Source organism: Momordica charantia, assembly GCF_013281855.1.
Source record: "Momordica charantia cultivar OHB3-1 chromosome 6 unlocalized genomic scaffold, Mcharantia_2.0 BLBB01000006.1, whole genome shotgun sequence".
Taxonomy (NCBI): domain Eukaryota; kingdom Viridiplantae; phylum Streptophyta; class Magnoliopsida; order Cucurbitales; family Cucurbitaceae; genus Momordica; species Momordica charantia.
In genome coordinates, this window is record NW_028275164.1 from 9,853,375 (window position 1) to 9,866,797 (window position 13,423).

A 13,423-nucleotide genomic window follows, 5' to 3' on the forward strand; every position below is an offset into this window, starting at 1 on the left:
GGAGACAGTGCCGTTAGTTTGTTACGACATGCGGTTATGCTTGTCGGGTCCTCCAGGTTGGTGGTCGGACTTGAGGTCGGAGTTCTCAAGTCGGTTTCACTTCCTCATCTTAGCTCGATAGTGAGTATTTGAATTCCGACGGTTCATCCGTAATCTGTATTATCCCCAGCTAAACATATGTTTACACATGTCGAGTTGATTTTTGACCACCAACAATAAACATGGGTTAAAAGTTGTTGAGCTTTGGTTCTATTGTCACACTATTGTATCTTGAGAAGAATTTAAAAACAATTCTTTTTCATAAGGCTTACAGGGTTGGATTGAAATTGGTCTTATAATGAACTTGTAGAGCTTCTTTCTATTCTGGACTTAAATAATTCACCTTTAGTAGCTTCTACATATGCATTCTTGATAAGAAAACAATAGCTAATTGGATCTAAGAACCCTTATGGTTATGCAAACCCCTAGATCACAAATGCTAAAACCTCCAAATCGAGATGATGTCAACCCAAGGAAGAAGTTAGAACGGATTTACCTTGATGATCAATATCAAGAGTAGAGAAAACTTGTTTCTAAACTCAAGATTCGAACCACTCCACAAGATAGCTTGATCAAGGCTACTTGAATGATTCTAGCATGAAAATCTAACATCCAAGAATTGCAAAGAAAAACAAGCTCTAGGTTTTTGAAGCAAAATAGCAACTTTCATTCAATCATAAAATCTTTCTTTCAAAGGAAAACAAGCTAGGCTATTTATAGCCTCCAAAACAACCCTAAAAGTAACCTAAAGGCATTTGGAAGGTTGTAACTCCCAATTACATGAGGGCCATAACATCCACTAGCTAAAATGTAACTTAAAACACATAAATGAAATGTTTAAAACTGAAAATATAATAAAAAGAGGTTTAAATCCGAGAATTGAAGTCTTGGTCACCCTTCAAAGTCTTTGTAACCTCCCAATTGTAAATGAAGTTTCACTTGAAGTAGTTTGAAGTGTAGTTCCATTAATTGATGGATGACTTGCAATAAATGAAGCTTGAGATGCACTTAAGTTCATTTAATGCAACTTAAGTTAATTTAATGCAAATTGAGTTCCTTGAATTGAACTTGGCTTTATTGAATGCAACTTAAGTTAAACTCCACTTCAATTTCAGCTCCTTTAAATAAACATAGAGTTCATTTAATGCAACGCCTTCCTTAAGCTCTACTTGGAAGATATTGACTTGAAAAGTTTCATCTCTTTCTTGATCATCCCTAGTCGAGCTCACCAAGTATTGAACATGAGAAAGTAAAGCTTGTTGTAGCTTCTTGGCTCTTGATCTCGTTATGGGTCCTTGAGGCATGACAATGGTGCTTCCTTGGTTCAGATCATCCTCCCTCTCTTGAGAAGGATTCGTCCTCGAATCATAGCCATCACCTACATCAAAAGGACTCAAATCAGCAACATTAAAGGTCGCACTAACACCATACTCACCTGGTAAATCAATTTTATAAGCATTGTCGTTGATGCGCTCGAGAACTTGAAATGGACCATCTCCTCTAGGATTGAGCTTAGAATGTCGTTGGACGGGAAATCTCTCCTTTCGAAGTGCACCCACACCCAATCTCCCGGGTTGAATATAAGATGCCTTCGTCCCTTATTAATTCTGGAAGCAATATTGGCATTTTGCTTCTCAATACTCTCCTTGACCTCCTTGTGTAGCTTATGAACGTATTCAACCTTAGCATTAGCATCAAAATTCACAAATTCAGTAGGTGGCAAAGGTAGCAAATCAAGAGGTGTTATAGGATTAAAGCCATAAACAATTTCAAAAGGAGTGCACTTAGTAGTATTATGGACAGCCCTATTGTAAGCAAATTAAACAAATGACAAACAATCCTCCCAAGATTTGATATTTTTATCAATAACAGCCCTAAGCATAGTAATCAATGTTCTATTTACTACCTCAGTTTGACCATCCGTTTGAGGGTGACATGTAGTAGAATAGACTAGCTTAGTACCTAACTTTCCCCATAAGACACACCAATAATGACTCAAGAATTTTACATCCCGATCACTAACAATGTTGTAAAGAATGCCATGCAATCGAACAATCTCTTTAAAGAACAAATCCGCAATGTATTTAGCATCATCAATTTTGTGACATGGAATGAAATGAGCCATTTTACTAAATCTGTCAACAACCACAAATATACTATCTCTACCTTTCCTAGTCCTTGGTAAACCTAAGACAAAGTCCATTGATATATCCAACCAAGGAGCAATTGGAAAGGACAAAGGAGAATATAAGCCATGCGGTTTAAGTCTAGATTTAGCTTGCCTACATGAAATGCAATGCTTACAAACTTTATGAATGCCATGTCTCATCCTAGGCCAATAAAAATGTTCAAAAAGCATGTCACATGCTTTTGCTACTCCAAAATGCCCCATTAATCCTCTTCCATGAGCTTCTTTAACAAGCAATTCACGAATAGAGCAATTTGGAATGCACAACTTACCTTTCTTAAAAAGAAATCCATCAAACAAATTGTACCCATCCAAAACAGTACCATTTTCAAGAGAATAAAAAATAGAACCAAAAGAAGGATCATCATGGTACAAGGTTTTAATATGCTCAAATCCAAGTAGTTTAGTATTCAAAGTGTTAAAAAGAGCATACCTTCGAGACAAAGCATCAGCAACTACATTCTCTTTACCTTGTTTATACTTAATGACATAAGGAAATGTCTTAATGAACTCCATCCACTTAGCATGGCGACGATTGAGCTTATCTTGACCTCTCAAGTGTTTTAAACTTTCATGATCAGTATAGATAACAAACTTTTTAGGCCAAAGATAATGTTGCCATGTTTGTAATGCACGAACCAAAGCATAAAGTTCTTTGTCATAAGTGGGATACTTCAAAGAAGCACCATTCAACTTCTCACTAAAGAACATTAAAGGTCTTTGATTTTGCATTTAAACAACACTTATACCTACCCCACTAACATCACATTCAATTTCAAAAGTTAAGTCAAAATTAGGTAATGCAAGTAGTGGAGCGGAACTCCATTTTTCTTTCAAAGTGGTAAAAGCACGTTCTTGGTCCGCTCCTCACACAAAAGTAACATTTTTTTTAACAAGTTCATTTAAAGGTGAAGCAATTGTACTAAAGTCTTTTATAAATCTACGATAGAAACCCGCAAGTCCATGAAAACTTCTTACCTCACTTACACTTTTAGGTGTAGGCCAATCCCTTATAGCCTTTACCTTTTCCTCATCAACCTCAACACCTTTAGATGAAACTACAAAATCAAGAAAGTTAACTTTTGCCATACAAAAGCTACATTTCTTTAAGTTTGCATACAAACACTCATTTTTTAAAGTAGTCAAAACATAACGTACATGTTCAACATGCTCATTTAATAACTTAGAATAAAAAAGAATATCATCAAAATATACAACCACAAACTTCCCTAAGTATTCACGCAAGACATGATTCATTAACCTCATGAATGTACTAGGTGCATTAGTCAATCCAAAAGGCATAACTAACCATTCATAAAGACCATACTTAGTTTTGAAAGCAGTTTTCCATTCATCCCCAATATGCATGCTAATTTGATGATAACCCGATTTCAAATCAATCTTAGTAAAAAGACTACATTCATGCAACTCATCAAGCATATCATCTAATCTAGGAATTGGATGCCTATACTTAATAGTTATCTTGTTTATAGCCCTAAAATCAACACACATATGTCATGACCCATCTTTCTTAGGTACAAGAATAACCGGAACAGAACATGGACTCAAACTCTCACGTACATACCCTTTGGCAAGGAGGTCATTTACTTGCCTTTGTATCTCTTTGGCCTCGCTAGGATTAGTCCTATACGCCGGACGGTTTGGAATGGTTGCTCCCGGAATGAAGTCAATCTTGTGATCGATCTCCCTAAGTGGTGGCAATCCACTTGGCATCTCCTCGGGAAATAATTCCTCAAATTCCTGCAAAAGGGCAACAAAAACACTAGGCAAAGAAGGGTTAAGCTCGTTAGTAAGGAAACAAGATCCTTTGTACATAAGTACAAGGATATTTCGTTTTGCAATCAAAGCATTCCTAACCTCACCCATTCTAGCACACAAGCTCACACATTTGGCTTTTCTCTCATTTTTCTCACTAGGTCGATTGCTACTCTCTTGCTTTTCACTCAAACTCTTTTTTTCTCTTAATTCTTTTTCTTTCATTTCTTTTGCTTTTTCATCGACCTCTTGCCTTTTCGTTTCAAGTTTACATTGATCAACATATACATCTTTTGGAGACAAAGCTACAAGAGTAGTTTTTCTACCATTATAAGTAAAATAATAACGATTATCATATCCATCATACATTACCCGACGATCAGATTGCCATGGTCTCCCTAACAAAATATCTCCGGCATGCATTGAGACAACATCACACAAAACATTATTAGCATACTTTCCAATGGTAAAAGAAACAAGAAATTGCTTATTCACCCTTACCTCCCCACAATCACTTAACCATTGAAGCTTATACGGTCTAGGATGTGGTGTAGTCTCTAAATTAAGTCTTTTGACCAGAATTGAACTCACAACATTGGTGCAACTACTGCTGTCGATCACTATACTACAAGGTACAGATTGAACAAGGCACCTAGTGTGAAATAAATTCTCTCTTTGATCTAAGCTATCCTCCTTTAACTTGGGTGCTTAAAGCTCTCCTAGTGACTAAGGACATATGTGTAGGGTCCTCTTCACTATACTCCTCACTATCACAATAATCATTTTCTTTCTCTATTACCTCATCTTCCTCCTCATCGTCCGTCACTAACTCTCCCTCTCTAAGGACCATAGTTCTCCTATTAGGGCAATCTCTACTATAGTGACCAACCCCTTGACATTTCCAACACTTAATATCTCTATTTATTTCTTTAGTCTCATCAACCTTTTCTTTCCCTTTATAAGAAGTCTCTCCTTTATCTTTAGATTTCTCACTTAACTCTCGGGTCTTAGACTTATATTCAGCATGCTTACTATCCCTTTCCATGTAGAAGTACTTGAAGAAGGTTTAGTAGAATACCTTTGAGACTTTCGTTGGAGTTGCTTCTCGATCTTTATGGCAATATGCAACATCTCCTCAATGTTAAAGTAAGGTTGTAGATCAACCATATCAGCAATCTTCTTGTTTAAGCCATTCAGAAATCGTGCCATGAGATTCTCCATATCCTCTTCAAGATCAAGTCGATCCATCAACAAATTCATCTCCTTGTAATAGTCCTCCACAGACTTGCTACCTTGTCTCAACACTTGTAGTTGTTGCGTCGTGTCCTTTTGGAAATGTCTAGGACCAAACCGCCTTGTCATCAACTCCTTGAATTCATACCATGAATCGATTGGCGCCTCAAGATTTCGTCTCCTACTTGACATCAATTTGTCCCACCATGTTATTGCATAATCTTTAAATTGAGCAATACATAGTTTTACTTTCTTTTCTTTGCTAAAATTGTGGCAGTCAAATACGTACTCCACTTCCTTCTCCCATTGAATGTAAGCCTCTGGATCAGTCTTACCATAGAACTTTGGAAGCTTCAATTTGATATTTCTCAAGTTTTGGTCAACTTGAGCATCCTCCCGTGGAGCTCTCTGTTGGAGATTATGGTAACCTCTTCCTCGGCCTCGGCCTCGATCTAAGCCATGACCAACATGTCTCTCTCCCCATCTTGGAGCCGCCAAGACGATAACTTGATCGTCCTCCCAATGATCAGATCCATCACCTTCATAATCATCCTCATCTACAACACGTGGTGGTGGAATTCTCTCCGGAGCTTGGTTTTGATCCTCCAACATTCCTATCCATTTTGTCAAAGCCTCCATGCCACGAATCAATCGTTCCATAGTTCCTTCTAGTGCCTCTCTCATTCGGGCATCGAGAATGGTATTATCTTCAGGATTGGACATGCTACAAAACAAGTTAAAGTAATAAGAAATGGACCTCACAAGCACTCCCTCACGTGTTTCCACTCATTAATGAATTTCACTCGTGTTTAACACTCAAACAATGAATCACTCCCTCACAAACGCTCAATCTCACCCTCTCAACAAAGTACACTCCAGTATTGAAAAGTAAGCCGATGAGAAAGACTGCAACTCAAGTGATTAGATAAGACACACAAAGAAAACACTCAAATAACTTGATATAGGAGTAAATTCAAAACTCAAATCAGAAACAAGCTTAAGAAAGAACATGATCAGAATAATTAAGATGGAACAAGATGAAAATGTAAAAGACCAGAAAATGTAACTCTTGAACAATTAAGGCTACATTTTAATTCAGCCTTTTATAACAGATATGAGTTACACAAGAAAAATATCATGAGCATTTGAACAACAAATTGTTGGAAATTAATTGAGAAAATTGTAAGGAGGTAAGAAACCATGACAAAATAAATTATAAAGTTCTCACTTGTGGAAGCTCATATTCTCTTGATCATCCCTAGCCGAGCTCACCAAGTATTGAACATGAGAAAGTAAAGCTTGTTGTAGCTTCTTGGCTCTTGATCTCGTTATGGGTCCTTGAGGCATGACAATGGTGCTTCCTTGGTTCACATCAATTCTAATTTCTCCTTTGAGGATGACCATTTCAATTGTGGGAGAAAACTTTGATTTGTAGTCAAAATATATCAAAGGAGGTAAGAAACCATGACAAAATAAATTATAAAGTTCTCACTTGTGGAAGCTCATCTTCTTTGTATTCTAAATGGAGACTAAGTTGAATCAAACATCACACTTTTCGACTACAACAAATCTTAGTTTTAATGTCGGACAAAAAAAAAACACGGAGGAAATGATGTCGGACAAAAAAAACAAGGAGGAAACCATGTCGGACAAGGTAAAAAATGCGCCAATTTTTTTTTATTATTTTTTAAAGTATCCATGTCGGGCCTAGCCTGCCATTGTAAGTTTAGTTTTAATGGCGGGCCAGGCCCGACATGGATAATGTGTGATTTTAACCCTAACTTCAAAATTTCTTTTTACACTCGATATTTTTTTGCCTCCCACCTCCCTTTGCCGCACGCGAAACTCTCTCTACCATCATTGTGAACCCAGCTCTATTGCTGTGGAAGGCCAACGAAGAACCACGTACGGCGGCGCGAGCGACGGTCCAGCAGTGAGGAGTGATTTTTCGGCAGCGGTGAGCTACGATTCTGCGGTAGACGGCGACAACGAGCGAATATATTAGGCAGCGGCAACAACATCGAAGGTTCCGTTCTTCCTTCTCTTATCTTCCCTAATATTTGCTCGTTTTCATCTCCTTCTAGTTTGGTAACTTCTCATTTTCTTCTGGGTTGAGTTTGGGTTATTTTATCTATAACTTCTAGTTTTTTTCTCTTTCTCTGTTGTGCCCTTTTTCACGAATGAAAAAAAAAATCGATTGAGTTTAGATGAGAAGGGAAGGGAATGGGATAATCTTGTTTATTGGACCGAGAAGAAGACCCATTTCACACACATTCCATTAATCTTGTTCACACACATTCCATTAATCTTGTTCACACACATTCCATTAATCTTGTTTGTTTGTTGGTAACGCAGATGGAGTATGAGAGAAAAAAAAACTTTTAGATTTGGCTAAAGTGTGAAAGTTGTATAAGAAAAGATGGTTCTTTTACTTTCTCTCTCCTTCTGTATGTTATGTTTAGTTTTGCTGTGAACCCACCAATACGAAAAAGAGAAAGGAGGAAGCTGGTAGATGTATAAGGCGGGGGAAAGAGAAATTTTAGGATTTTTCTCAAGATTTTAATTTTGCCCCTCCCTGCTACTTTCATCTTAAAAAATGAGAGAGAGACTTATAGAGGGATTTTGAAAGAAGGGTATTAACGATAGGTGTGCACTTGTAAAAATTTGGGTTCTCGTAACGTGACGCTTTCGGGTAAGCCTACCAAAAACTAAAAACTCCTCTGTCAGCTGCTGTTGTTAAACAAAAAAGAAAAAGAAGAATGTGTAGCAAATGTATTCTCTATTTTCATATGATTAAAATTTTTCTCTACTCCCATCATTCAAAGAATGAATTGGCAACCTCCAACATATTTTTGAAGTGTGGCTATAGGTGTGAAATGTATAATAACCAAAAGAACAGGCAGCAAGTCCAATGGAAGAAAAAGAAGAGAGAAATGTTTTTTTTTTCTGGGAAATAACTGTAAGCTAGCAAACCCAAAACTATTGGGAGTGTAACTACGAGAGAGTTGGAGAACTTATGAATTTTGTTAAAGCATCATGCTCACCTAACTTTTCACGAATTTAATTAATTTGATACACTCTGTTTCTTTCATAACCTTCCATGTTTACTAACTACCACTTTACACACCCCACTTTATCAATCTTTTGTTTCTTAATCATTTCTATTTTGCTTCTTAAGAGCCCGACAAAGTACACAAGCTTAACCATTGTTTTTTTTTTCTAGATTAAACTTTCATAAATTTAGTACTGGATAAGTCGTGGATGACAAAAAATACTTTGATGTTGCCACTAAAGAATGTGTCTCTCGAATTGTAAGTTTCTATGTTTTTTATTTCAATGAGATTTAGAAAGTGGGATGTTTAGATGATAATATGATGATAAATATTTGTGATAGGATGAGTTGGCTACAATACACAAGGGCGAAGATGTTTTAACTGAAGCATTAGGCACCCCTGAACATAGAGGTCGTGTGAGGGGATTGTGAGTTTGTTTCACTATCCCTATATTTTAATGTTGCCAGAAGGAAGTCAGATTTGGGATTGCAACCTCTAAGACCAAGCCGAATTGAAGAATCATAGCTCACAACCAAAAAAATCCACAACTAAAGTCAGTAATGTCTCAAAGAAAAAGGAGAAAGGGAAGGAAGTTGTCAATGAACCTACTAAAGTTTTTATCCCGGATGAACAACCAACAATGGTAACTAATTTATTTTAGTTTTGACACTTACTATTTTTGGGCACGACACTTAGCTTTTTTGTGCATAACATTTAACATTTTGCTTTTAAATTTTCTAAGGGAAAACCGTGTCATCTGGCTATTGGATCAGTGGAGAACATTGTTGCAGTTGGCACAATATTTGATAATGACGTTCAAAGTCCAACAATTCATGGAGTGCCATTGGTAGCTTCGTGGCATGACCTCGTCGACTAGTAATTTTAAATGAGGAGAAAAAGGTATGTTTCTAACTTGAGTGAAGTTTTAACTTTTCATTTGTTAAATGTTGTTTGTAATTTTATTTGTCAATGGTTCCTTATCCTCGAACATCCAAGCCAAGAACACAATCATCTGAACATATTGATGTCCACATGACTATTAAACTCCTAAATCAATATGTCGTGCGTTCAATTAACAACAAGGATGTAATTGAATTCAATATCAGTGATTACATATTTGGAAGGGAGAAGATCATTAGTCTAACACGTGATAACATCATGCAATACTGCGAGATGATTGAAATAGGCTATATGTGTGTACTCACGTACATCGCGTAAGTATATTAAATCTATTTCATATCTTAACTTCGCTAACTATGAAGTTTAATGTTTTACAATTATATGTTTAGGTATCTTTGGAATGAATGTGAAGAGGAGACACATAAGAAGTTTTTGGTGGTTGACCCGGACAAAATTGTACCACAAATGGTGTCTCAAGAAACTTGTTCTAGATCTAGCCAATAGGTTAGACATGACTAACTTGGAACTAGGGGTGTAAACGGCTCGATTCGGTCGTGTTTATCGCAGAACCGAAAGTCGAACCGAACAATATAGAATAAATAATAAAAAACCGAGCCGACCGATAATTTGTTCGAAAACCGCACCAAACCGGTGAAAGAACCGTTGGGTTCGTCGGTTCGGCTTGGCGGGTAAACCGCATGCATGCACAACAGGCAGATGCGCGCGGGTTCGGGTCGGGGCGGGCGGGGTTGCACGTGTTTGCTTGTTTGGGGCTTAGGGCAAGTGGGCTGGCGATGCGGGCTGTGGGCCTTTCAACTTCTTCTTTTTTTTTCTAATTTTAAATTTGCTTTGGTTATAGTGGACTTGATTGTCTAGCCGAAGACAAAAAATAACTTCTTTATGAGAGCATAATTTAATAACAATTAACATTTAACAAGAACGGCACTTAGTCTTACACATTGCAATTGAAACTTGAAAGTCTGGGTATTAAAATTTTAAAAATTCATCATAAAAATTAAAAAGTATCCTTAATCCAAGTGCTGCAATCTCAAAAATTAAAGAGAAAAAAAATAATGTTATTTGCTAACGAAAATACAAATCATAATTCATAAATAAAAGTGAATAACTATGGAGTATTGAGTAGCAATAAGTCCAAATTTTAAAATAAACAATAAAATTTAAGAGACACGATAAAGTTTTAAATTGTAAATAAAATATAAACCTAAACATGAAAGTTTAAACTTTAAACAATAATATTTCATGAAACATTATCATTTCTCTCGTAGTCTTGTCCTTGTTATTATTTGTTACTTCATCTAATGTAAATTTGTTGAAATCTGCAAAAATAAAAAGAATTTATATTTAGCTTATTAATATTACAAAACATAAAATAATTCTTTAATGAAGTTTCATACTTTCTTCAACACGACAAACTTCTTCCAAATGCGATCGAAGGTCAATAGTAATAGCATTTGGGCGTAGCCAATTTTGTACACAAATAAGTGCCTCAACTGTAGCTGGAGCCAACGTGGAGCGAAAAGGATCAATTACTCTCCCACTAGTACTAAATGCAGACTCAGAAGCAACAGTAGACACTGGAATTGCTAAAACATCTCTTGCAACCTTGCTAAGAACCCTATATTTAGAAGAGTTAACTTTCCACCAGTCTAAGATGTTAAAATTCTCATCATCTTCTGTATTATGCTCTAACAAGTAACGTTCCACCTCTGAATCCACATCAACATTATTTTTATAATTTGTCATATTACTGACTTGAAAGCGGAAAGGCTGTACAACACTATCACTAGTAGAAGCAACAATAGATTGACTCATCCGACCCTTCGAAGTAGAAGAAACATTCTTAGGCATAGACAAATTATACTCAGTAAATAGCTGTCTCAAAACATCTTCCACTTTCTTTCCTATTTCCTTTGCAACATTAGCTTCGAATAGTTGAGTGAAACAATACATAAGAAAGTTCATCTTATAACGAGGGTCGAGAACAAATGCAACATATAATAAATAATTTGCCTTTTCAGTATTCCCCCAATACTTATCATATTTCAGCTGCATTTTGGTCGCTACGCTAGCAAGAATGGGATTACTGCTATCACAAGAATAGTTTCTTATACAATTTTGGATAGTAGAAATCTCATGGAAGACCATATTGGAAGTACTATAAAGAGAACCAGAAATTCTAATGGTCACTTCATAAAATACTGATAACAATTTAGTAAATGTACGAGCAATCTCCCAATCAGTACTTTTTGGATTCTGATCATCTTTCATATTAAAATAGGCTAAGTCGTGGTCTTCTAATCGTTCAAATGCCTTCTCAAATTTTTCTGCAACATCAAGCATTAAATATGTCAAGTTCCACCTAGTTGGAACATCAAGACATAAAAGACTATTACTATATATATTCTCCTCTTAAATACACTTCTTAAATTTACCAAATCTAGCAGGAGAAGATCTAACAAATCTTACAACATTTCAAATCCTACTAACTGACTCATGCACATCTTTCGAACCATCACTCACAATCAAATTCAGAATATGTGCACAACACCTAACATGCAAAAATTCACCATTAAGCACCAATCCTTGTTTGAATCGCTTAACTAGATAAGCAATAGCAGTATCATTTGATGAAGCATTATCAACAGTCAATGTCAACACCTTTTCTATCCCCCATTGTTTCAAACATCTTTCAACTTCTCTACCTATAGTCTCCCCTTTATGATTATCAATTTGAGAAAAGTTGATGATCTTCTTATGCAACTTCCAGTTACAATCAATAAAATGTGCAGTCAAGACCATATAATTGATATTTTGACAAGATGTCCAAGTATCTGTTGTAAGTGAAATTCTATACCCTTCATTCACCAAAAGTTCTTTAATTTCTTATTTTTTACTAGCATATATTTCTAAAATATCCTTAGCAATTGTAGTTCGAGAAGGGAGAACAAACTTCGGTTCTAATAAATTGATGGTCCCCTCTATGAATCTCTTAAAACCTTCACTCTCCACAAATCTAAAAGACAATTCATGAATAATGATCATCTCAGCAAGGAGCTTTCTTGCATCCTCTACACTAAAAGCTACGCATTTTAGTGAGATGTTTACTCCTACATTCTCATTATTTTTAAACACCAGTTTTTGTTGAGACGCATCTTTCTTCTTCACATAGGGGCTCTTTTTACAATAACTCTCAATGTGTAATTTCATCGTTCCTGTCCCGTTTCTTTTTGTATGACATGCATATATAGTATCACAATAATTACATTTGGCTTGTAGTTTATTCTCAGTACAATCATGCAATCTAGTAAAGTGATCCCATACCATTGAAGTTCTTTTCCTCCTTTTTTCGAGGGGTGGAGGTGGCATCTCACCAATTTCATCCATATCGTCATTCTCATCCTCGCAACAATCACGTCTACTTTCTTCATTCCGTATTGATTTTGACATGATATATACTCTATTTGTCTATCACCTTTGACAATTGACAATTTGGGAAAAAAATCAAGTTTTTATTCTAATTAGTAACTTCTAACTAAGTTTAGAAGTTAAAATTTAAAACATCAACATTTAAAACCCAATTTCTATTTTATATCCTTCATCAAAATTTAGAAGTTTTAGGCTTTAGCAATATTATTTTCTTACCCAAGTCAAATGCTGATTGTTTGTGATTGCTGAATGCTGAGTGTCGACCCAAGGTGAACAGCGTAATGAGAAGTCGAGAAGGAAGTTTAGAATGGAGAAGATTTCACTAAGCAGTACAACGCACAACGTACAATGCACTACCCTTACCCTACCAACACGTAGAAGTTCATAACAGCACTATGGCAAAAGGAAGTTCGAGGCTTAGAGCGACGGAATGAGAAGTCGAGAATGATAAGGATGAAAGATTTGATTTGATGAGGGATAATTGGTATTAGAAAATAAAATAAAAGTCAAATAAATAATATCTTTTCAATTTAGATTAAAATGTACTGTATTTTCCTTTTCAGTTTTCAAATTGAAATCTTTGAAATCTTCACTGGCTATTTTGTAATTTTGATTTGCTGAAATCGGGTAAGGTAAGTGATATAATACGTAATAGGAAATTAAGAATAGGATTGTTTAAATTTAAATTGAATTAGAAAACAAAATCTCCACTCCACCACGGATTCACCTATTCACCGCTGACGACACACGCACAGGGCGGCCCACCATGCGGAATTGCAGACTCGTG

General features: G+C 36.0%; 2 pseudogenes; one reads left to right on the top strand and one right to left on the bottom strand.

Annotated features, from left to right (window-relative positions):
- Positions 1–1,127: 1,127 nt before the first annotated feature.
- LOC148210661 (uncharacterized) lies at positions 1,128–5,959 on the bottom strand (annotated as a pseudogene).
- Positions 5,960–6,878: 919 nt separating this feature from the next.
- LOC148210662 (uncharacterized) lies at positions 6,879–9,693 on the top strand (annotated as a pseudogene).
- The last annotated feature ends 3,730 nt before the right edge of the window (positions 9,694–13,423 follow it).